The sequence below is a fragment of the Pieris rapae genome, chromosome 8 (genome assembly GCF_905147795.1).
Source record: "Pieris rapae chromosome 8, ilPieRapa1.1, whole genome shotgun sequence".
Taxonomy (NCBI): Eukaryota; Metazoa; Arthropoda; class Insecta; order Lepidoptera; family Pieridae; genus Pieris; species Pieris rapae.
Genome location: NC_059516.1, coordinates 9,509,028 through 9,533,800, shown reverse-complemented (window position 1 = coordinate 9,533,800; position 24,773 = coordinate 9,509,028). Strand labels below are relative to the sequence as shown.

Genomic DNA, 24,773 nt, shown 5'->3' with positions numbered 1-24,773 from the left:
TCAACAAAATCGTGTTCAATAATCAGCATTTTTTTAGTATTCATAGTGGTTTATTAGTAAAACAACTTATAAGACTACTTAGAACAGTGCCTAATATTATTGGAAGAAAGGAACCTCCTTTTTGAATTAATATATTTTTTCTATATTCAAAACTTTTTCCTCTGCTTACTAGCTTACGTAAGGTATTTTTTAGGTTTTTAAGTTTAGACTTCTCTGCTCCTTTCAATGGTACTTTTCCTTTCAAAACGTTATAAATACACTCACAAAGACAGTTTATTTCTTGATTATTGCAGGTTTTCAGTAATACCTTCCGATGTCTTGGTTTTAATGTGTGTAGAGCTGACAATAAATCTTTATGTGTTGTTACTCGATGATACATAGTTTAAAACTGACTCAAAATCGTTGATTACAAAGATATTTATATGCTTTCATGGTGATATATAATGTACAATAGTGAGTGTTTTCAAAAATGTTTGATTTTATCCGGTGTGTATCATCAGTATTTTGTTTTAAATCAATCATCAAATATCCGTGAGCAACTTTTGTAGCATCTGCATATGATTCTTCGATAAATTTAGTGTTCTCAGGCGAAACCTGTCTGGCTAGAAATTTAATTTGTGTTTTATCACGGGGATTTTTGAAATAAATGATGTAACTTGAATTAAGGGAAATGTCACGTTGTCCTCTTCCTTGATGAAATAAGTTTTGTGTTATATAAAAAACACTTAAATTTCTATGGTGACTTCCTTTTGTAAATATATCAACAACTCTACCGTCAGATTCTCTCATTAAATCATCTATTATTATCAAATGAGGATTTTTACCATCGAACATATGCAAATCAGGCAACCCTTGATGATAGTTCACTCCAGGTATATTATATAGTGGCTGCATTTCATCATAACACCATGTTATTTCAGAAAAAGACTCATTACATGCACTACCCCTATGTTTAATGAATTGTGCTACAAAGTTTGATTTTCCACATCCTGTTGGACCTGCTATGATTGCAGCAAAAGGATGAATAAAATGAATCATTTTTTTATACTTCTTTCTTCTTTGGGTATCCAAATAAAACTGAATATTTTTCTTTAAAAGATTTTATTTATACATTAAAGTTACTCTAAAATATAAATAAGGTAATATCTAAATAAAACAATAATATGAAAACATTATCTTACAAAATATTATAAAACACATAAATAAATAATAATGAGTAATGAAATTATCTACAACTAAATTTCATAAACATATTATTAATAATTTAGTTCACATTTTTCTTTTATTTTTTTTACTTGGAATTGCTAACGAGTTTATAATGGCCCAGTGGTATCGTATCTATATTATTTGGTAGAATGTGTCGCTTGGTATCATTAAAAGATAAACATGTTTTATTAATTTCTTGGGTGAAAATTGTATGTTTTAACGATTTAAATCGATACATTTTACAAAATTGAATATTAAATTTATTAAATAAACATGACTTATAATTGTCTAACGTTAATTTTTTTGTGACACATTTGTTAACACCCTTCGCCTTAGTAATAATTTTAGAATACAAAGTCTGTATCACAGATGCAACTTTAATAATACGCAGAGCAAAAATTAATCCATCAATACTAATAGCCCATCAAAAGGTTCTTGCCACTACTACAGCTAAATATCCTATAACAAGAGGCGAAGTGAAAGTCCTGACCATACCATCTGGTGTGCAGGGTAAGACACTGGACAATATATTTTTAGGACAGGTTCCTAAGAGATGTATCATTGGTTTTGTTAATAATACCGCCTTCAATGGTAGTTATAATAAAAACCCATTCAACTTTGAAAACTTCGGTATTTGCTCCTTTAGTTTATATATAGACGGTCAACAAATACCATCAAAATCATTACAACCATCATTCCCAAACGATGTATTTGCCAGCGCATACCACACACTGTACTCAGGTACCGGTATACATTTTCTTAACGAAGGTAATGGGATATCGAGGGAGCAATACTCAGATGGATACTGTTTACTAGCCTTTGATTTAACCCCCGACTTATCAGCTAACTCTAATATTCACTGGAATCTCATTCGTCATGGTAGTGTGAGAATGGAAGTAAGATTCGAGAACGCATTGACTGAAACAATTAACTGTGTAGTTTATGCAGAGTTTTCAAACATTATAGAAATAGATAAGAACAGAAATGTATGTGTGGATTATAGTAGTTAAGAAATGACTTTTATGTACTTATGATTAAATTGAGAATAATAAACGGAATGAAATATAATAAATAAAAATATGGTTTCTCATTAATAGTTTCCCTACTTTTCTAAATAAATGCATATAAGATATCACATATATTGGGGTGACAATACAACGAGATGTTAGTTGAGGTGGATGATTGATAGGAATTGGAATTGTATTTAGTGCAATATATAAGAGTAGAAGGTCAAACGCGTTGGAGTAAAAATGAATACATTAAACCTGCAAATGAGTCTCCATAAAATACATCCCAGCATCCAGTATAGCGTGTACCCCTCGAATCGCCTACCAATGCACGTACACTTACCCACATTTATTATATGCAATCTCGACCCTGACTCACAACCAGGATCTCATTGGGTAGCTATTCATATCAACCACGAAAAAGTTGGAGAATATTTTGATTCATTTGGACGTAAGCCTATTAGAGTAATAGCGGATTTTTTAAGAAGAAATTGTCGGGTATGGAGCTATAATACAGCTAGCGTTCAGGACATCTATTCTGCCTTTTGTGGGGAGTATTGTGTAGTATATTTGTACTACAAGTTCTGGGGTTTCAGCTTGGAAGATTACCTCAGAAATTTTTCGTATGACTCGCCAAGAAATGACATGACACTAGTAAAGTTGTATTGTAACATAATGCAAATAAACACATAAAACACGGAAATCATATTTTTAATGTTCAGTAAATCCTTTTCCCATCTGTCCTGGTGCATTTGCAGGTAAATGCGCATGGTAATTTGCTAATTATAGATACGAAACTGACTCGGTGATTAGTAAATGAGGATTTGGACGAGACGTTACATTCTTATTATGAGGTGATTAGTAAATCGATTAATTTGCAACGTATAGCAAAACCTAACTTCGAAACAGAGAGAAATATCGCTTCGGGAGTGAGTGCTATCGACTCAGCACGGTCTGTTTAGTGGGGAAAGAGACCAAACTTTTTTTTTTTTTTTTTTTTTTTTAGGTGGGGACTGCCGCTGAGCCAGAAACACACGGGGGGTTAGGTTGACTGAGGCAGCGAGTGAGGCAGAACCCGTGAATCCCTACTACTATCGTACACCAATTACAACTAAGCATTATCATGTTCGTGTATGTTGTATGGCCAATCTCTGAACCTTATCCCCTATTAAAAGATAACATCCAAGATCATAGACAAGTCAATTGGTGATTAATAAGTGTCCTTCCTATCCATACATTTTCAAGGCGATCTTTATCAGTTTATAATAAGCAAAGATATAATTTTAATTATAAACCGCACCTGTGAACACAAGACCAGATATAAGGGGGCGTTATGGGAGTCTCGCCACCCTTTGGGGCCTGGATAATATCTCGCTGTATTACAAATTTTAAATTGATATTTTTACAAACAGCTACTGGATATCTACTTTGCAACTTGTGTGGCAGTGATGTCGACAAACTAGGACATCACGGACTATCATGTCAAAAAAGTGCTGGCCGCTTCTCGTTACATGCCGCACTCAACGATATCATACATCGGTCCCTTGCCACCGTCAACGTGCCTAATCTACATGAGCCGACTGGAATTGCTAGAGACGATGGCAAGAGACCGGACGGTATGAGTTTGATTCCATGGAAGATGGGTCGGGTTTTGGTATGGGATGCCACCTGTTCAGACACACTGGCCCCTTCCAATCTTCATGGAACTAACAAGAGAGCTGGTGCGGCTTGTGATGCGGCTGAAAAAGCTAAAGTCTGCAAATACAGGGGTCTAGGCTCTGAATATGATTTTGTCCCATTCGGTGTCGAGACCCTTGGTCCGTGGGGTCCTAGCGCATTAAAGCTTTTTAGGGAATTATCAAAAAGGTTAGTCGACATCACAGGAGAACGAAGAGCTGGCAGCTACCTCGCACAAAGAATTAGTCTAGCTATTCAAAGGGGGAACGCTGCCAGTATCTTCGGAACCTTGCCTAAAGGGACTCCTTTTAATAATATTTTTTAATAATTAAATTTTAAGGTTAGTTATTAGATATATTTTTATGTATTATGTTATTTCTGTATTAAACTTGTGTATACAATACGGTATATAAATTACTGAAAGTTTACAGTTTAAATGTGTGTTGTGTGTGTGTTGTTTGATAAACATTACCATTACCAGAGCAAAAAAATAATCAGAATAATGTATATACTCCTTAGATCAATTAGCGATGTTTGTTTGTGTTACTCGAGGCAGACGCGACTTCCAGAGGACATTTACAGTCTAATGTAATTAAACTTGATGTTTGGAATGCGAATGGAAAAGCGTGTTTTAGTCTTGGAAAATCAGGAATTACAGTGAAAAGATTTTAATGATATTCATAGTTATGTTCTGTGAAGGGTTCTGTAAAGTAACGTAAAATATATGGATAAAAATATGCACAAAGCCGTGATTTAAATTAACGAAACCTGTTGAGAATGTTGTTGTTTTATTTGGACTTGCTTCATTCAGCTCATTGGCCAAAACGGATTTTTAATTCTTAATAGGCCCTAAACTCATGAGCCCTATGGAATTGAGAGTGTCCATGGGCGGTGGCATCACTTAACAGTTTGCCCCTGTTCTATAAAAAAACCCAATTATAGAAAAAAACTTTAAATTTTCTAATTTGATAAATGATTAAATTAAATGTTATATGCATACAAAGTAAGTATTAGCTCCTATAAACTCTTAAATTCGCAGAGCTGTATTAGTAAAATTTTTGTTTTGTATTGTATGAAGCATATGCTTTTCGTACTCTGAGGGTATGGGTATAAAACTAGGATGTGCGTTATCTTTTACACTAAGCGCAAATATACACACACAGTGAAGTAAACGATTAGTATTTCGTGTATTAGACACCGACTTGTTTATGACCCCTGATATTTCTGGGATATTCAACAAAGAACTAACTTGAATCCTCTCTGAGCAAACCTTTATAAAAGTTTTTTTTTTATAAAAAGTGAAGTGATACTCTCCAAGGCCTCGCGAGTGCATGGCCTTATAATAATTAATACGCTCTTTTCTCGAAGGACCAAAAGTTGAATTGGTTTGGAAATACTTCAGTTGGCAGTTGGGTCCACATGGTGCGCGACAAAAACTGCCTAGACCGGAACTAGAAAGGATCACGGTAGGTTTCTAACAAAAACATATTATCGATTCATTCGCTTAGACCTTTTACGAATTAAAAATTATAAATATATAGAAGCCTAAAGTCAAACAATTCAGGAAAGGTTGTTGTTCATTTGGATTGTCCGTTTAATCCCGTCATAGTAAAAAGGATCTTTTTGGACGTATGTTTACAGACCCTTAGACAAGGATTACTGCCTTAGAGTAGAACTAACGAGTATAGTTCACCGCTAATTGGTCCTTTATTGTTAAATTATCTATTATATATGTTTACTGATACAACATTATTACAAAAAAACTCGAATAAGTAAAACATACACTGAATAACATCACATACATCTCCGGATAGACCAATTTTTAGTCCGAATTTTGATAAAAGTGTGCCAATAACAAATCGACGGATTAATAACCATCTGTCGATACAAGCTATCCATGGTTGGTCGGATCGGTGTATGTGGATAGACTTTTGTATGAAAATGACAGTTCAACTGTGCCAATATCCTATATTAAGATTTTAATTTACACCAGTTTTTTAAATAAATAAAAAGCTATTTAATTTGTTTTAAATATGGACATGTATATTTTAATAATATTTGAATGGTTTTATTTATTTTATTTGGTTTATATTGATTATCAAATGAGTGTACAGAGCGAAGAGATTGCATTCTATCCGTCGCCAAAAATGAATTGTCTTCATAAGATTTGGTTATTGGGATGCAGATAGGAGATCGATCGAAAGAAAGTACAAATGTGATAAATATCATAGAAATAATCTAAAGAATCAGACGTCAACGTTTTTGGACAGTTGCAAAAAAGTCATCAGAAGGATGATTTACCCGAACAAAATATAGTTTTACTGATTTACTTATGTTATTCGGAAAGGGAAAAAACCAATTCGACTAAGGGTAGTTCTAGAAATTTATTCAATTCTTAATAGGTCGGCAACGTACTTGCAAGCTTCCTGGCAGTTCAGTGTCTAAGGACGGCGGCGGAGTCATTTAACTCGAGGTACGCTGCTTGCCCGTTTGCCCCAGTTCTATAATAAAAATAGCCTTCAACAAACACTATACATTTTAAGGTAGATACGATATATATAGAAGATAAATAATTGAATTACATAATAAAAAAAATGTTTAGTTAATCCGATCCAAACCTAGAAAAACAGTTTTGTAAATTTAGTTATAATCCTACAAAACTTGCGTCACATAACGATATTTCAGTATCACTAGATTCTCTAATAACGCCGTAGGTGAGGTCATAAAAGTACCCTTTTAATGACCCAATTATACCAACGTGCCCACATTTCTGCGATATTGTTCTTGGAGAAATTACACACGATCGTGATAATGGAAAATTCACAATTTAAAATAACAGCCTTTCGAATCTTGATAGAATAGCATCGGGCATTTATATACTATTTATAAACTAGTTAATAATTATAATGCTAAAAATCTTAATTTTCATTCATTTTAGAATATTACGGTTAAATTTTATAAGATCGCGTAGCGTATTATACAGAATTTATAAAATATCTAATTAATATTTTATGCCAAAATCTTTAATAAATAGTCAAAAAACATAAACATAACAACCAAATACATAGGTAGTATTTTCAATTTTATTAATCAAAAGACCAATAATAAAAATAATAAAAAATCAAAAATAAGAAAATTAAAACAAACCTAAATATTGGATTCTTGTGGCATTTTTAAGTTTAGTGATACTTATTCGTTGAGCCAATACCAGCTCTGGGGTCACCAGTCCCATCTACCCGGCATCAACTTAAATCTTTATTTAGTCACTAATCCAGAAGAAATAAAATCGAAGTTGGAAGAAAGACTTCTTCTCTTCTTTTTATATTTGAACTGTTTAAATTATTAATTTATTTTCTTTTTTAATAAATCATCATCATAAATCATAATCATATTTTAATTTTTAATAAATCAGTTTGACCCTAGTTAAATTCGATGGCGATTGTTAGAGGGATGTTCAAAGGTGTGTTAAATTAAACTGTCTGTATGAAGCTGGATTGTCAATTGGTTTTAATAGTTTAAAAGTAGAGATTATAAAATACAATTAGGGTTAGTAGGGTTGAGACGCTAGACTGACAAAAACTTAATTTAAGGGTTCTTAAATCTGAGTGACACTTCTATTACTTATAAAAATATAAGAGTAGTCGATTATTGGACTTCATCGAACCCGAGAATGTTAAATTACTATTTATGACTGTGGAAAAAACTAAAATATAAATCTAAAAGGCATCATTTTATATTCAAGTTTTTGGTAATTGCTAAAATTTAGTTTGCAATTACCTGAAATATATAATTTTAACTTAACTAATGTTACATAACATAACTCCCTCATTAAAGTATTTTAAACCCATAATTTCACAAAGCCTGAATAAAACGTAATATTTTTGTACAGCTCCGCGATGTAACAAATACATTAATAATACAAAATCCGAACTTTTGATTTGATCAATATTGCAAGTAAGATAAAGATTATCTTCTAATAAGAAAGTTTCATACTCAGCATAAATTATATCATAAGAACAAAACAAACGCCAGCTTTTTTCGTGACTGATCGGTAACTCCAACTTTTCCCACAAGTCATTGCAGTTAATCGACTTCTATTAAAACTTTCAACAGTCGATTTGTGGTGTTAAAGGATGTACAGAAACACCCTTGAGGTTACAACGATCAATCTTTGAGTCTTTTCTTCGGCACTGCAATACGTAGTTTAGTTTAAATCGGGCCCCGCTGCCGCACGGCATTATTCGCTGAACGTTGTGACGGGACAGCCGGCACCCTACTGTACTGAACTACTGAACGGTAAGTTCCAAATTCGATTTTTTTTGTAACATGCCAGAGTGGATAACGTTTTTAAAATAATTACAAAAGAGGTTTTATAACTTAAAATCTCATTTTCTTTTTTATGTAAGGCGTGGTTTTATTACGTAATTGTATTTTTTTTATTTCACTAAGATATTGAAATAAAATTAACTAACTATAAATATAATATATTAAACATCAGATACAATTTCCTTTTATAACACATCTGAAAGTAATTTTAAAACTTATCTTTCATCGTGTATCGTGTTAAAAGTTGGAAGCGATTTTTGATAAAGTTTCTAGAGAAAGTTTTGCAGCGAATACGAATTCGTATCTACATTTAATCTACAAAGAAAATATTATTGGTTTTTTTCATTTCAAATTACTTTGCTTTTTTTCTTTTGGAAATTGTCTCAGTGGACATGGATTCAATTGAATTTTTGTAGGGTTTGATTGTCCATCCGAAACCGAAGATATATACAATATTCAAATCAATTTATTTTAATGTAATAATATATTTTCGCTTTGCCTAAAAATATTTTTATTTTGGTTACTGCATATTAATACCAAACTATGTTTTATTACATAATAAATTTGCCATTTCCCATTCAATAACAACAAAATGCTTGCTACTTTTTACGCAACGCTTTTTAGCAACAACTGTTATAGGCGTCTGTGGTATATCACCGAAAAGCCTAAATAGATACCATGACATACCATGACGGGTTCGTAATTATGAGGTGAAATCATACATTGATATTATAATATTGAGTTTATATATAAATTCCCTTTTAATTAATAAAATAGAATAGAAAACTTAAAATTCTCGCTTAAAATAAAAAGTCTTACTGCTAATCTAAAATAATATAATCAAATCCCTCAATTTTACATTGTCAACGTCGTTGACACATAAATAGATAAAAACATTTAACATAAATCTCAAACACATTTCTTTATCTTTAACATCATAATATGTAGAACCTCATTTGACCCTTAAAAAGGTTGCACCAAACATACACTTGAAATCACAATTTATTATAAAGCGATTCTGGCGTCCCATATAAAACGTTTGGTCGATCAAATATATTTTAAGTTAAATTAGGAATGAAATGAATGAAAAAAGCGAAAGTCCGCTCCCATGCCTAATACAAACGTTAACTGAAACATATTTCATGAAACTCGTTGGTCCCAAGAAACCATAAAAGCAAATGCCCTCATTTACCTGGGAGAAAAATAAATTGCAGGTGCTTTAATGCTAACGGGACTACCACTTGGGAGTCGGTTGGAAACTTTAATAATTTTTCATGAGTACGTTAAATTAATTTAAATAGAAAATGACTGAAAATTGGTGAGATCTACCCTTGTTTCTTAAGTTGTACTACGATCCTAAATTTCTTTGCGACACAATGTGTAAATGAAAATATTCACAAATGTGTTATAGCTTCGAATGTGCACGTTCCTTTTTGAATAGAATAAGAACATTTCAGACATTTCATGTCTGCCATAATAGGTAATGCCATAATATTTGAAGAATTATAGTACCACTTCTTAAAAGGCCGGCAACGCACTCGCGAGCTCTCTGGCATTGACAGTGTCCATGGGCGTCCTGTTCTATAAAAAAAATTGTAGATTGTGAAAATGTGCTATTATAAATTATGTATTTTTAAATTTTGTATTGTCAAATTTAAAATAGGCACCATTAAAGTCCTTCTTCCCGAAGCTTATTTTGATGCATACCATATGACTGCAGAATTCGAATGCAGAGTACATTTATATACCCTGATAATTAAGGCTTACTTAAATAAATACATATTGTCAATTATATATGCAATAGCTTAAATTATTAATCTAGGTTCGATATTCAGTGAAAACAAATCACAAGGTTAGAGAAATCATCAGGGAAACAGGAGCTACTGTGCTGCTGCACATAGCTTTATTGGCTTGAGTTAAGCAATATAAAATGTCATAAAATAATTAATTTCCGCAGCGAAAGCTTAATTACTTATAACTAAAACGTTTCAATGCTGTTCTTTGATAAGATCTTGGAAATATTTCCGGAAAATTACTTAATAAAATTTTAAGTGGGTCATGTTGAATTTTATAATTTTATTGAACTAGGTACTATATTAATAAAATAGTTGTAGTGAAGAAGAAAAAGTTTCTGGAAATAATTTTTTTTGCTAGTGTTGATTATTGCGAAGTAGATGATGGAGATTTACTTTATGCAATTGGCCGTCCGTATATCGATTTATTGCTTTTAAATAAAAATAAAAATCAGAATTACTATTTGGAGTTGGGACCAATTCGAAATTTAAAATAGTATCTAGATATTAGCTGAAATAAATAAATAACTAAAACTTCGAAATTTACTTTTTCACACAGTCATTCGTTCATTCATTTTCGTTCATATATAACTGTTCATTGGAGCAAATGGGCTTATTTCGCAAGCGTGACTTACCTTATCCTGGGTTTTACCTATCAGAAAGTACGGTGCCTATCCTTTACTATTGTTTAGATATATCAATGCAAAATATGAATTTTTGAATATAATTTCTATAATGGCATCGAATGTTTTACGCTAAGTCACTTGTACTATTAAATTTTATGACAACACTTTATGCACGAGCCCTTTGCTAATACCACCAGCTCGTTGAAAGATTCCATGCATTTTAAAACATCCATTCTTTTCCGTATTACGTATTCCATTATAGTTCCCGAAGACTTATACTAGAAACGTCGATAGTTGGGTTCTTAAATTCTTTGCATGCCCCAATTCTGTCAAAGCACAAACGAGGAACAAGATGAAAAGTATCCGTTGCCAATATTGTCCAAGAAAATTGTACGTGACTTTACGAGGCAGACTCTTACATCGGTTACATATTTCTTACGGTCCGCTTTTATCTGTCTAGCTTTAATAAATAACAATACATAAATAATAAAGCCCGTTTATTTCCAATATTTACAAAATTATAATATTTAAATACCCAAATTAAAACGATTCTAATGCAAATTCTAGGACTCTCAGGCCATGTTTGATGTCGCATTCACGAAATACGTGAATAAGCACGTAAATCTTGAGTAATATGATGTAATTATAAAATTTTCGACGAAAAAATCTCTTGGATTGTATGAAAATGTTTTGATTTTAGCCGTCACATGAATATAATCAGTATTCTTTTGTACTTTTTAATTCACGATTTATAGTAATTCATTAAAAAATAATGTATTCTTTTGAGTAGTCTTTCTGTTAAGCTATTCCAAAAATCATTAAAGTTATTTGAAATTTAAATTTCAGTTTTACAGTATATGTTTTTAAAATTACTTACTGTGTTTCATGAAGGCCTGTGATTTGTTTATAAAACCTATCATTTAAGTTTCTAAATTGAAGGGGGCATGAGAATTTTAAAAAGATTTTAAAAAGAAAAGCTTGACCGAAAAAGTGTTAGGAAACACTGTTTTAGACAGTAAACATTTATTATTTCATTCTTGTATAACATGATAATATCATCATACATATACATTACATCAATATCATATCATATACATTGAATCTATCATCACGATAGATACTATATCTATCATGATTACTTGACATAAAAGGTCAAGTAATCATGATAGATTTAAATTTAGACTGACAATTTTTATTAATTTGGACGTTCCAAATTGTATTCTTTAGCATAACGAGAATTCAAAATATTAAAGAAATATATCATTTTTAACGGAGTTACGAAGTTATAATTTATAAAATTTACGGAAGCTGGAGTGCGAACTCACTGTTTTAGGATGTAAATCACAAGCTAAACCTCTTTCTTATCTTCAATGCTTATATGATTCTATAAATGTACTAGCTGACCCGAAACGTTATTTTGCCATGTTTTTGTGTCAAAAAATTAAAGTTTATAATTAACAAAAAAAACATAAGGGATGATTGTAGAGGAGTGAAAATTTAGGGTTGCATGTATTTTTGTATGGTGTATCGTAAAAAAAAAATTGTCTAAAAAATAAATAACAAAATTTAGGGGTGGACCACCCTTTACATTTAGGGGGATGAAAAATAGATGTTGTTCGATTCTCAGACCTACCCAATACGCACACAAAATTTCATGGGAATCGGTCGAGCCGTTTCGGAGGTGTTCGGTTACTAACACCGTGACACAAGAATTTTATATATAAGATAGTATGTAGATTTCAAAAATTGCAGACAATAATCTTTTCTTCTCTGTAATTAAAATTCTGATAAGGATGACAACGCACTTGCGAGCCCTGGCAATGTGAGTGTCTATGGGCGGTATCACTTGACATTAGACGAGCCTCATGCCTGATGTGGCCGCTGCATTGTTTTAAAAAATATTGTTCGTATTATACATTGCGCATAATCTATTGTTGAATTATCTGTACAAACATTAAGTTTGCAGAAAATTTATACAATATTTTTGTTTAATTGAAAAGTTTTATCTTTGAAAATATGAAGTATTGTTGTCTAGATCAAAGATAAGCCACGGGCGACTTATAAGCCTTTGAGGCGAGTGCTGCCTGATTGGCAATCCCATAGGCTTTTGACTGACAAACAAAACGATTGTGATCAACAGATAGAATTGTCAGTCGACATATTTGGAACAGATAAATAGGAACTTATCTGGCTATGTAACTCTTTTATAGAATTTTTATCAAGGATTTTATTTATTCTTTTGCAAATTAAATCGTCATGAAATTTAATTATAACTTCATGAGTAGATGTAACAATTATATATATGAATTCTATAAAAAAAAATTAAAAAGTGGATGCATCGGCCGGGAATCGAACCCGGGCCGCCCGCGTGGCAGGCGAGCATTCTACCACTGAACCACCGATGCTTGTTGAATAGTACGGAATACTGCAAAAGTTTCTGACAATATAATTGTGCATAACAACATCCTATATGTAGATTTTAACAACATCCTATGACGTCACTCCGAATTTGCACAACTGGCGATAACGCGTAATGAACGCGTATTATCATTTTAGTTAAATACATATTTAACAATATCCTGATTTTTGAAATGCAGGAATATGTTACTTTTATATTAAAAACATTACTTACACAACAAGATTTGTTTTATGACATTTTATTTCATTTTTATAATAAACATCCCTCTTTCATGCATGTAAAAATGATCGCCCAAATTTCAGAAAGAATTCTAATTTAATTAAAATGGATAATAAGTTTCCGAGAAATTTATGGACAAACTTTACTTAAGAAAAAGAGTCGACTTCGGTCCTTCAATAAAAGAGAGTACTAATTTCTAAAGGGCCGGCAACGTACTTGCGATCCTTATCAATGCTTAGTGTCTATAGGCGGTGATGTCACATAACAGTACGTGAGTGTCCAGCCAGTTTGCTCCCATGCTGCATTAAAAAAAAATACACGTGCTGGGAAATTTAATCAAATATTCTTATTATTTTTGTCGTTGGTCTAAAAATACTTATAAAAATACTGACGTTTTAACTGAAGTTTTTCGTGGTAAAATTGAGTTAACCCTGTAGTGAAAAGAGACAGAAGGTCGTTCGAGCGAGTCTTCTCGTATTCGATATCCACAAAGTTATGGATCACGCGCATATATTTTTTATTCGTTTATTATTAGTAAATAATTAAAATATATGCATGATTCAAAACAAATTGTTTAAAATGGCACAAGCTTGTTTTATTTGAAATATTTTTTAAATTGAAAAGACTTTTTATATCGAAAATAGTATTTTGCCTGACTTCTGATCGCGTTTTTTTGTCCACATCCCTATTATATCTATAAAAAGGGTAGGTATGTCTTGAAACATAATAAATCTCATGTGTCAAACACAAGAACATCTGTCTATAAAAATAATCAAAGTAACTAATAAAATTGGCCGGTATATAGAGTCGTAACGGCAAGGGTTTAATTATTTAATATTAAAGCTATTCAACAAATTCAGAATGAGAAAAGAAGATAGAATTACACTTGTTAAAGCTCTTTTTATGTGGAACTTCGTAAAAGAACAAAATAAAAGTTACGAACACGCAATCTGGAAGTTTGCTAATATTAGGAAATTTGGTCCCTTTTTAAGATGATAATCTTATAGGTTATGATTAATTGGATTTTTATATCAAGTCATCATTGAAATATTGTTTCGTCAGTGCTGGTGCGCGTAAATTTTGATATTTTTTTTATAATACTGCCACCTATTGACACTCACAGAGCTAGTAGATCGCGGGTGCGTCGTCGGCCTTTTTAAAATTAGTACGATCTTTTCTTGACCCTAATTCGAATTGGTACAATTTTATAAGTCATATGTGATTTAAAACAGACTTAATAGTTTTCCAGATTTGGGTGATATATTTAATGCAGGAAAGATGTTGCACGTGGGATTATTTTTTCTAAATTACTTTTATAATTATGAAAAAACGTTTATTATACATGCGGAACTAAATTTGATGTTATAAATCTTTTACGGCATATTACAGAGAGTGGGACAGTGAAGAATGAGATGGTGGGATTTTGAGTAGTTCTTTCTAAAAATAAATAGTGTTATAAAGATAATACTGCCACAGAATCTAGTAAATAAAAAAAACGTGTGTGTACTTATGTACACGAGTTATACTGCTTTGGCGTAACAAGACGCCTTGTAAAAAAAATTACCTTTCGCCTTATTCTACGACAAGACGATAGAAAAAAAATTATTATAATATATAATTGTTTTTCATAATTTTTCCCCAATATACTAAAAGAAATATAACTTCAAAAAATCTAATATGTTTACTATAGCTAACTTTAGGGTGTCGGTTTTCAGTGACGGTGTGCGCGCATCGTAAAAATTTACTCTCATTATTTTCCTTTAACGTGCCACATAAAACACAGCATACCGGAAAACCAAAAAAATCTATTAAAATTACCACGTGAAGAAAATACTCCCCAATCCGGATGGTCCTCGTGGGAAAAGCGAAACAAAAAAACAAGACATTATTCAAAATAACAATGAAATACTAAACCACTAAAAGTACTTACTTAATTTTTACAATTTATACACAACTAATACTCATATTAAGCAACGCACTCGCGAGCCCTCTGCCATTGAGAGTGTCCATGGGCGGCGGTATCACTTAACATCAGATGAGCCTCCTGCCCGATTGCCCTCTGTTCTATAAAAAAAATGTATGGATTCATCAATAAAGCTCTAATAACAATAATATAACATGTATTTTAAAGTACCTAGTATATGAAATAAAAAAATCCAATTAAGTAAATATTTTATCACTTACCTTCACTATAACAAATATTATTAATAGGGTTTATGACTAGATTGAGTTTTAGAGCGATTTCGAGAATCTAAACTTTAAAACATAATAAGACCTAAATTGTATTAAATACAATCTAAGACATTAGACGTTTGAATTTCTTTTGTTACAGTGTAAAACAAGTTATATGGCCCTCAAAAGTTTTGATTTAACTTCGACAATAAATTTTAAACTTAAGAAGAACAGAACTCTTATATAATTCCCGAGGGTATTCAGGTACCTATTTCATTATTTGAGGCTAGAAAAAATATTTCGTTTTCATCACAGCTAATCATCAGCTTGTGTCTGGGAAGAATACTGCAAAATCTTTAATTAATTGTCGTTTCAAATAGCGTTGGCCCAATGACTTTAGCGTATTTTTCCCTGAGGTCTGAGGTCGTAAGTTCTATCCCCGGCTGCGCATCAATGGACTTTCAGTCTATGTGCGCATTAAACAATCGCTGGAACGGTGAAGGAAAACATCGTGAGGAAACCGACTTGCCTTAGACCAAAGACGGCGGCGATCAAGCAACAGATTCAGAATTCTGAAGCCCATAACTTAAAAGGTTGAAATGGCATCGATTTATGTATTTATCTAAATAGTAATTTAAAATGTGTTAGTTTTTATCAACTAATGAAAATTCTGAGTTCTTGAAGACTTAAAAGAAACGTTTATCAACATAATATATTTCGCATAAGTATAAAACCCAATGCATTTTCTTTATAAAACGAGTTTCCTTGTAACATCTGTGAATATTCACGAGTTCATTTATAAGATAAGGCAGCGGGACAAAGTTGACAATTGTATGCAAATGTACTCGAGTTGGACGTTTACGAAAGTTGGTATTAGATAAGATTTAACTTGTAAAAAGCCTTTATTTTTTCAAATCTAGTTTACATATAATATACAAAAATAGAATTTACCATATTATTATCCTAAGATGCGACCACCGTTTCGGAGAAGGCGTGCTCCATCTTATTCTACCCTATTTTATCTTTTGCCGTCAGCATCCAATTTTTGCCAGCGACTCTTTCAATCTGTTCTTTTGGACCAGTCTATTCGGTTCCTATTTTTGACCGGTTTACTCAGCGTTTTTTTATTTTATTTTCCCGCTGATACTCTCTTCTCATTTAGATTAATTCCAAGGATACTTCCAAGGATAATATATATTTGTGTCCCACATGTAAGGTAACATGCACGAATCCACCACATTCTTTCAGTTTAAGCGAGAGCTTACCTTTTTAAGATTTCCTTTAACCTCCAATACTCCAAGAGCTTAAACGCGTTATACAACAACTTCGGAATAAACAAAATAAAAAGCACATATACAAGAGTAGTGTACGACCGCGAAACGAGTTTTGTGATTCGAAGATATTTTGTAGGAAGCAGCTTTAGTTGATGCAGCGATAATGTTTACCTTTTTGTTCGTAATGTTTATACCTAACTTTAATGATTTCTTTGATTCCGCTCTGTTGTTTCAAATAAATAATGAATATACAAGAGTCGAGGACCTTCATGGTTTTTAAAGAGGAGTGTGTGAATTTTTTATTTTTTGAAAATTGAAGAAATACTTGAAACAATGGAGTTTATGGGCACCTTTGGGTAGTACGAATAGCCTTTACATAGGATCGGATGGGCCTGCTCTAAAACACCTGACTGATCCAAAAAAGACAATAGGTTTGTCTTGACTGTTGGTTGAAGTCCAAAAGAAAATGAGGCAGACATAATTCTACGTCTGTCTGCATTTACCAAGGACCTAATTAACGTATACAAGAACTCGGTAATATGATTTTGAGCTGTCATTGTGTGTTTATTTGAAATTTGAATTTCGAATTTATGTATGATTAGTGTACCTGTACTAAGTCGATAAACTTTATAAACTAATATTACCATATTTATACTGTGCCAGATTATGAAATATTTATTTTTATTGAGTACGGAGAAACATGAAAATAGATTATCCGACGGAAAGAATAAGAATACTTTGACAATTGGGAAACTTTGTCACAATTTTATAACGAATTAAGTTTTAATTAGAAATTTCGTTTTCTTTTCAGGTCTTGTGTCATCCTTCGAATAACAAGTAAGTTAATAAAATCATAATTTGCTTTTTCTATCTACTCGGTATATAAGATATCTTAAGAAAATATAAAGCATAACATTTGAGCATTATTTCATTTTAGTCTATATTTTATTAGTTGTAATTATTTCGCTTCACACAAAGGTTTACCAAAACCAGAACAAAATACCTGTCAAATTTATATTTCAGGATAAAACAAAAACCGATCAATCCACTCTGAACTCGCATTCTAGAAGCGCATACGTTTTAATCCCTTTGGCAGATTCCTACAACTTCCGAATACCAAAATATAATCCTTTTCTCAAAACGCTTTCAATTTATACGAATGTATGTTCCATTTATATTTGCATAATACAGTGATAATTTGACGTCTGTTTGAGCGGAAAATCGTGTCATAATTTCAATTTTAGATTGTATTTTATTCGGATATTTTTATTTCTTTTTGAAACTACTTTTAAAAAGTAAATACATATTTAATAAATACATCATGGACCACCGCTCTTGCGAAAGTTAAAGAAACAAACATTTGTTCCGTAATACATTATTCATGTCGTTTATTTTATTTTCGTATACGCTATGAATGTTAACAATAATGTTAAAACAAAAACACCCAATGGCTACATCGCTTGGTCGTCCCCTGAGATATAAATTTGTATCCTGTTCGTATCTTTTTTTCAAAGGCGATCAGGTTGTCCTTTATAATAAGTGAATATTAAATACCCGCAAAGAAAGAATAATATAGTAGAAATTATGGAGTCTCTGGGTTGTGAAAATTGGATAAAAATTGTGTCGTGGTACGTGGTATATTTTTTAAGTTTTTGATGTAATGTCGTTTTAGTATAAACAACAATATAAGACATTCAGTATGCGAACGTGTGGGTGTATCAGTGGATGTATGTGAGTATGTAAGAGTTGTTATAAGAGTGTGCTGTCTCTGTTAATTTTTGGTTAAATCATGCCAAGTTATGTAGTAAGGCCCTGTAAATTCGAAATCCAATTCGGCTAGCGTAATTATTATTATATTCATTTAGATTTTATTATTAATCGAGGCATTCTTTCTCTTCGAGTTTTTTGTTTGCTTGCTTAGTGTTTATCACATTTAGGGTCTGTTTCACAATGTATGGATAAAGTACCAAATAGTTATGCAACACATAAATTATTTGGAAGATAAAAGTTCCGAATAAGAAACTTCGCGTTTCATGACGAATAGCTCTATATGACAGTCGTGAAACGCAACAAACACTCGTTTATCCTACTAATTAGTAATTAATAGCTTATTTGGAACTTATCCGAACATTGTGAAACAGGCCCTTAATCTTGTATTTTATTTGTATATATATACCAATGTACCAGTGTGTCGAGTGTTGTCAAGCCTTTGTAACCATACTTTAAATTGTAACACAGACGCAAGTACTTACTTTTCTTATGCGACGGAAAGAAAAATAATTTAAACAGAAGCCATTTTCTCGCCTTATCTCATTTGCATTTCGGTCGCGACTTTTAATCTGCCCCTAAAATGTAATAAAGGGCGAACAAAAAGGAATTAATTTAATTCATTACGTCAAATTCGTGAATGGTACTTGGAAATAAATCTTTGAAAATTAATTTCCCGTCTTTAAAGCTACACGGAAATTTGTTTTAAATATTTTTATTATATCGTCTATGGGTTAGAGTTAGTCAAGTGACATAAGCTGACTCCTCTAACAAAACAAAAGACGAAACGTTGTTTTATTGTTTAGTTTAGTAGTGATTGACTCCCCTCGGCCATAAATGTATTGACAGACGGGGTTTCGAGCTAAGACTCGTTCCTAAATTACCTGGATTTAAAGCTCTGCATATTAACTGGAGGCTCCAATCCTGGCGATACAATTATCTGCTGAACAATGACTAAACGGTTACTGCCATGGGAACATTAGGTACTATTTCAGTGAAATTCTTCAGACTACATTTTACACTGGTTTATTAACGAAAATTTATCGACAATGGCGGTAGTTCTACGAGTTGTAAAAGTAGCATCAGATTTCTCATCTGTTTTCGTGATCTATTTGTCTAGGTAATCTGTTGTGTAAGTTGTCTGTGGTACACGCCGTTGCGGTGTTAAATCCTACTGAAAGAAATATTCACAGAAAATTTCATTGTTGTATAGTTGAGGTTTGAACCTACACACTGAAGCTACTAGACCAGGAACCTATATAGGCAGTTGTGGATATATCCCAAATCAGGCATAGACGTCCAGTAAACGAGCAATTATCAGCTGACTGCCCAATGAGAGATCCTGCTGATTTATCACCACTAAGCTAAACGTAGTCTTTTGTGATGACACTTATGAACGTCAAAAAAAGAAACACTCATAAAATGCTTTTAATTTTACTTTCACTGCCAGTTCTCAAATCAAGGGCGTAGAACGGAAGAGAAGAACTGGCAATAAACTCTCCGCCACTCTTTTTAATCGCCAAGTTTTTGTCTTTTACACAACGTTTGTGTGGAGCTGCAACCATTACACCATGTTCCATATGACATCTTGAGTAATAAAGAATAATGAAAAAAATTAAAAACAAATATTTGTCCTCTATCAGCATGAGGCATGGTGAAATAGGAGCACGCACTTACATAATCGTGAGAACAACAAGTAAATTCGTAGTAGAAACAACTAATTTCACCGCATACACGAATTCAAGTACGACCAGTCACCACAAGTAGCACCCGTTCACGAGTATGACGCATGGCCAGCCATCGGCCCTATTGCCATATTTTAGGGAGAGAGACAACCCGACACATGACGTTAATATCTCACCCAAGGGTATATGATAGAAATATATGTAGTTAGTTAGTTAGTTTAGTAAATTAACTTACATGTCATGTACGCCCGCATATGAACTCGTAGGGAACAAACTACAGCTAACATTTCCTGACTGAATTAAACTTTATTAAACTATACGGAACTAGAAATTTTGGCTTTATTATGCCATTTATTTAATTGCCAACTTGGCATACGCTCATATGACCCGAAAATGGGGATGGAGCTTGCTTGCTTGGTCAAAGCAATTGTCTTCCACTCAGGTAGGCATTGAACACGGTTAAGGTATGACTCATTTTTCCAAAAAAATTTGCACGCGAAAGTAACCGTACAGTTAATAATTAAAATAATCACTGTTTTTCTCCTTGACATTTTTTTTTTTATTGATAGCTTGCCGCTTAGCAAACTAACATTACAAAATGAATTACAATATACAATGTTTAATATGTCAAACACGAAGAGATAATACAAATATTAAATAATACAATTAAAATAATAAAAATCTAAACGAGAATCGATTTTAAAGTGTTAGATGAGCAACTGTGGTTATCCAGACCTCGTTTAACTTTAGCTTAAACTTCGTTAACAAAATTTGATCTATAATTTACTCTAGCTAGGCTAGGCTAGACTCTAAGGCGGTGTCAACGTAATGGAAAATGGTTGCTGCAGCAGCCAGTCACGGAGTCTCTTGTTAGAATGCTTACGCGACCCCAAGTTACCCCAACAGTGACGTGTTTGGTGCGAGGGGTTTAGTGGGTAGGCCTTTTAGAGCGAGTCCCACACTCTGTGCGGAAATGCATTCCCCTCAATAAAAAATGAAATAAAAAAAAAAAAGAGACTAGACTCGACTCTGATCTAAATCCGCCTATATACAAATTTTCGACCTGACGTTAATCGAAAAGTATGTTGTTTGCATTGCTTACATGCAATTGTTTTTATGTTTCTATGAGTAAACTGAAGTAAGCAAATTGGTTATTTTCAGGCCATAGCGTTTGTCTCACCTAGGCTTGTGTAGAAAATATAGTATTAGATAAACAAATTTCTGCATTGAAATAAATTCAGTGGATTTATCCAGACAGAATTATTGAGCAATAAAATCACGAAAGCGTAAACTCGGAACAGCTCAGAGGAAATATATTATCTAGAAAAACACTTTAACTTTAGTCACGGTAAACTAGAACTGATATATTTTTCCGGAACCAAAGATTCTGTTTGGTAATTTGTCGTCAAATCGCTACTATTTTTCGTTAAAAATTGAACACACATTGTCCCATGTCTCATTAGAGCGTAAAGTTAATATTAACAACACAAGTTCATGCGTGCAGATAAGTTTGAGCAGTTTTATTAGTATTTTTGGTGTTAAAGTTTTCCAATTTATAATAAAAATGTTAGAAACCCGATTAATTTCCAGTAATTACAAAAAAATAAGACACAGCTAAGATTTCTAAATTTTTTTTTGTTATTCTATACATCCTATATCCTAGCTACCTTCAGTACCGTCGATCACCAGCCTTTTCCAACTACTTCTGCTTTCTTTCTTCATTCGCTTCCTGCTAGTGCTTATATCACTTCTATCCATGGATGGATTCTATCTTTGGATGTTTTTTTTTTAAGTTTTAGTTATTTTCTAACTACCAATAGCCGGAAAAATTAATATTACAAGTAGGTCCTATAGTTTTAAGTTACTGATGGTGAATGTTGAAGATTGTGCCTACAACATACATATTACTTATCTATACTAATATTATAAAGAGGAAAGGTTTGATTTTTTGTTTGTTTGTTTGTTTGTATGAATTGAATAGGCTCCGAAACTACTTGGCAGATTTGAAAAATTCTTTCACTGTTGGAAAGCTACATCATTCCTGAGTGACATAGGCTATATTTCATTTTCAAAAAAAATAGGCATCCTTACTAAAATTACGATAACGTAATCCAAGGTGTGAAAAAAATATCAAAAAACTACCTTACATCGCGTGCGCTGCGAATACTATTGATGATAGAACAAAATCAGTGTCATCAGTCAACATCAGTGATGTGTCCGTTAAACACTTCACAATAATTTCGTACACACTACAATTGCACAAACACCGCACGCGCACGCTAGGCGTCAGCCGCGACGCGGCGGGCGCGCGCTCCTCGTTACTGTAATATAACAATAATCTAATATAATAAATGTTTTATATTTCATTGTATTATATGAATTATTAAAAAATAGTACTGCTACAACCTTTTTAGATCTAGGCCTCAGATTTCTATGATATTCCTAAAACATTCATGATCATTTGTCAAAATAATAGGCAAGTAGGTGATCAGCCTCTAGTGACGGACACACACCGTGAGCTTTTTGGGCTTAAAGCAAGCCGGTTTCCTCACGATGTTTCCTTTCATCGTTCGTGCGAATGTTAAACGTGCACATGTACTAAAGGTTCAATGGCACAGAGAAAATTAAAATAAATTTGAAAACTTTATTTTAATTTTCATATTTTTTAAATTATTTTTATTGTGAATAGAAACATTCATCATTCTTTGGATGTATATAACTGTATACATACGACCATACCGAGTTTTATAGTTCTCTTCACTGTTTATACGAATTGGCAATGGCACTATCATTACATTTAATTATTTATTTAATAGAAATATTTTGAATATTGATTTCTTACAAATATCAAATTGTCATCTATACGTCATTACATAGCTGTCATTTGCGTTTTGTTATTCCAAGTCTGATTCTTTTTTTGATTTGATTTGATTCTTTTATACCACGTTTTATAGTGACTGACGTTTCATGTCAAGTCATACGGGAACGCTGTCGAACGGGATAAAAAGTATCTTATGTCCGTCTCCTGGCTCTAAGCTACCTCCATACCAATTTTCACCCAAATCTGTAGTGCCGTTCTTGAGTTATAAGTTGTGTAACTAACACGACTTTCTTTTATATATATAGAGAGATATGTACGTTAAGAAAATTATAAATACGGTATATCATTGTTATGTTTCGGTTTAAATAAACGATAGGCTTATTAAATTTGAACATCAATATTTTCGTTTAACATGAAATATAAACAGTGAAACGTTTTTAGCTGTATTTTCCTTCGTTAGACTCAAACACATAGAAAACGTCCGGATGGTAATAAAACATTTGAGGTTTGAAAGACACACTCGGCCAAGCGTTGCTGTGGCTAAGGTTTTTGTTATATTACATAGTAGTAAACTATTTAAGGGAAGCTTATGTGAAACGTTGGTACTTTTAACACAGTGCCATCTGCTAGAATTGTATAAAATAATAAACAAATATTTGCAATAAAATAATACTGCGGATAAAAATTGAGATGTAAGCTATCCTATCGTTTAAGATAGATCAAACTGCACACGATGTGCAAATTTGATTGCTATCGATTCGGTAGTTTAGGAGTCTATCGCGGACAAACAACGTGACACGTGAATTATATATATTAACTATTAATTATTAATTAGTTGATTATGACGTTTTAAGTATAATGCACGAACTCGGAAGTGAATAATGCTGTTCATACATTAAACTCCACATTTGACAAGAGACGTTAAGAAATATTTGACACATATGTTCTACTCAACGGAACTTTAAAGCTTAAAACTTGAACTTGCCCGAACTTCTCACAGGAAAGTATTAAGTTTCACCTACTAATTTAAACTTCGTGCACATGATTAATTATATGTGCAAACTTGTACATCCAACTTTTGTAAGTAAAAATCCCTCTTAAAGACGAAGTATATACTTTATTACCAGGTAATACGGTACAAAATGGTTAAAGTACAATTTGGTTTATATGTATTTAGAATATAGAACTCATATATAGAGGCAAAGATTTTGCCTCTTCTAGAACTTGTTGTCCTTCGCATATAGCACTTACTAATCGTTATTGTTAATAAACTTACATTTAAGCTTGCAAGAGCAAGGGCTGTTCGCTGTGTTACCAATATCTAATAATTATAATGTTTAATGTTTAAAGAACCTTATTTCTCAATACAAAAAATATATTTTATTTACATGAGAAACTTAATATTAATATGTATAATATATACGAGCGAGATACACGTTACCATAAGCCGTCTTAATTTCAGTCAACTGTGTTCATTCCAACATGCATCTTTACTGGCTTTTTGAATTTCTCAAACACTCTAATATTGCGAATTTGATGGTAATTGATTAAATAATAGCACACCCTCATACCGAATAGTTTTCTTCAAATAGTTTATGTGCGGCTTCGGCAAGATAAGCAAACTCGCTCGACGAGTATTGCGTGTAGTTGATTTTTTTCAATTATACTTTTTCAATTAAGGAATACCAAAGTCTTCTTACACTTCCCGTAGTGATATCTCCGGGTCACACTTTTTCAGTTAATTTTATATAAGGTCGATGACAATGTCACTCTCCAAATTT

At 32.4% G+C, this 24,773-nt stretch overlaps 1 protein-coding gene and 1 non-coding gene across 2 annotated transcripts in view; one reads left to right on the top strand and one right to left on the bottom strand.

The window, feature by feature from the left end:
* Nucleotides 1–8,118: 8,118 nt before the first annotated feature.
* The window catches only part of LOC110998908 (calexcitin-1), a 35,854-nt gene continuing 19,199 nt past the window's right edge, over nucleotides 8,119–24,773 (top strand). The window contains exons 1-2 of the mRNA XM_022267721.2: nucleotides 8,119–8,186; nucleotides 17,531–17,556. The gene's annotated coding sequence lies outside the window, so the exon portion shown is untranslated. The remainder of the gene's footprint in view (nucleotides 8,187–17,530; nucleotides 17,557–24,773) is intronic.
* Trnag-gcc lies at nucleotides 12,970–13,040 on the bottom strand. The gene has a single exon. It is a non-coding gene; the product is annotated as a tRNA-Gly (tRNA).